Genomic DNA, 249 nt, shown 5'->3' on the forward strand with positions numbered 1-249 from the left:
CTTCCAAAAAAAAAAAAAAAAAGAAGGTAACATATGTCATTTTAATGTACTATAAAGATGAATGCCCAGGACTGTCTGAAAACATTGTAAAAACATTCCGAGACCAGCAGATGGTGTTATGGTAATGTCACTGGACTCCCACATGACCAACCACAGGTTCAAGTCCCAGATCGGTAGCTTCAATAGCCGGTGCATATGCCTGCGTGCCCAAGATCCCAGGAAGAAAATGGAGGAGGAGGTACTGAGGCG

The sequence above is a fragment of the Tupaia chinensis genome, unplaced genomic scaffold (genome assembly GCF_000334495.1).
Source record: "Tupaia chinensis unplaced genomic scaffold, TupChi_1.0 Scaffold142741_1, whole genome shotgun sequence".
NCBI lineage: Eukaryota > Metazoa > Chordata > Mammalia > Scandentia > Tupaiidae > Tupaia > Tupaia belangeri.